Here is a 1,832-nt window from a genome sequence, read left to right as displayed (position 1 = left end):
ATTCAGACTCTGAGAAATCATATTGACTTGCTGAGTCAATATTTTATTCTGAGCCAATATGGCATTCAGAGTATCAACTTCAAGAACTCCCTTCTTCATAGGCGTCCCATTACTCACAGGATTCCTTTCAGAAGTGTACATGAACTGGTTATTAGCAACCATGTCAATGAGTTCTTGAGCTTCTGCAGGCGTTTTCTTTAGGTGAATGGATCCACCTGCAGAAGTGTCCAGTGACATCTTTGATAGCTCAGATAAACCATCATAGAATATATCCAGGATGGTCCATTCTGAAAGCATGTCAGAAGGACACTTTTTGATCAACTGTTTGTATCTTTCCCAAGCTTCATAGAGGGATTCACCTTCTTTCTGTCTGAAGGTTTGAACATCAGCTCTAAGCTTGCTCAGCTTTTGAGGAGGAAAGTACTTGGCTAAGAAAGCCGTGACCAGCTTATCCCAAGAGTTCAGGCTGTCTTTGGGTTGAGAATCCAACCATAATCTAGCTCTGTCTCTTACAGCAAAAGGGAAAAGCATGAGCCTGTAGACTTCAGGATCTACTCCATTAGTCTTAACAGTATCACATATCTGCAAGAATTCAGTTAAGAACTGAAAGGGATCTTCAGATGGAAGTCCATGAAACTTGCAGTTCTGCTGCATCAGAGAAACTAATTGAGGTTTCAGCTCAAAGTTGTTTGCTCCAATGGCAGGAATGGAGATGCTTCTTCCATGTAAATTGGAATTAGGTGCAGTGAAGTCACCAAGCATCTTCCTTATATTATTATTATTTTCGGCTGCCATCTCCTTTTCCTGTTCGAAAATTTCTGAAAGGTTATCTCTGGATTGTTGTATTTTAGCTTCTCTTAATTTTTTCTTCAGAGTCCTTTCAGGTTCTGGATCTGCTTTAACAAGAATGTTCTTGTCCTTGCTCCTGCTCATATGACAAAGAAGATGGCACAGAAAAAATAGTAATAATAATATGGATCCTTTATACCACAGTATAGGGATCCTTGTGTTAGTAGAAGAAAAGAAGGGAAGAAAATCTGAACTCAGAGAGAGAGGGGGTTCGGATTTTTGGAGAGTTGAAGGAAAGATGTTAGTATATCAATAAACAAATAGAAGAAGATGAGAGGGGGAAGTGAATTTTCGAAAACAATTTTTGAAAAAGAGTTAGTGATTTTTGAAAATAGTTTTTGAAAAAGGTTAGTATTTTTTTCGAAAAAAAAAAAATTTTTTAAATAAAAAATAAAAATAATTAGTTAATAAAAAAGAAATTTTTGAAAAAGAGGGAAGATATTTTCGAAAATTAGAGAGAGAGAGTTAGTTAGGTAGTTTTGAAAAAGTTAAGAAACAAACAAAAAGTTAGTTAGTTAGTTGAAACAAATTTGAAAAGATAAGAAGTTGGGAAGTTAGAGAAGATATTTTGAAATCAAATTTTGAAAAAGATAAGATAAGAAGATATTTTTTTGAGAATATATGATAGAAATTAGTTTTTAAAAAAGATTTGATTTTTAAAATCACAATTAATGACTTGATTCATAAGAAATCACAAGATATGATTCTAGAACTTAAAGTTTGAATCTTTCTTAACAAGCAAGTAACAAACTTCAAATTTTTGAATCAAAACTTTAATTGATTATGTTATTTTCAAAAATTATGATATAAAATAAGAAAAAGGTTTTTGAAAATTATTTTTTTGGAATTTTCGAAAATAATCATGAATTTTGAAAAAGATTTTGAAAAAGATAAGATTTTCAAATTGAAAATTTGATTTGACTCGTAAGAAACAACTTGATTTTAAAAATTTTTTAAAAAGTCAATCCAAATTTTCGAATTTG

The 1,832-nt window shown here is 32.0% G+C and overlaps 1 non-coding gene across 1 annotated transcript; it reads left to right on the top strand.

The window, feature by feature from the left end:
• Positions 1-291: 291 nt before the first annotated feature.
• Positions 292-399, top strand: LOC112724732 (small nucleolar RNA R71). The gene has a single exon (XR_003163881.1). It is a non-coding gene; the product is annotated as a small nucleolar RNA R71 (small nucleolar RNA).
• Positions 400-1,832: the final 1,433 nt, after the last annotated feature.

This window comes from Arachis hypogaea, chromosome 11 (genome assembly GCF_003086295.3).
Source record: "Arachis hypogaea cultivar Tifrunner chromosome 11, arahy.Tifrunner.gnm2.J5K5, whole genome shotgun sequence".
Taxonomy (NCBI): Eukaryota; Viridiplantae; Streptophyta; class Magnoliopsida; order Fabales; family Fabaceae; genus Arachis; species Arachis hypogaea.
The sequence above is the reverse complement of the archived record's forward strand: the minus strand, read 5'-3'. Positions and strand labels throughout refer to the sequence as shown.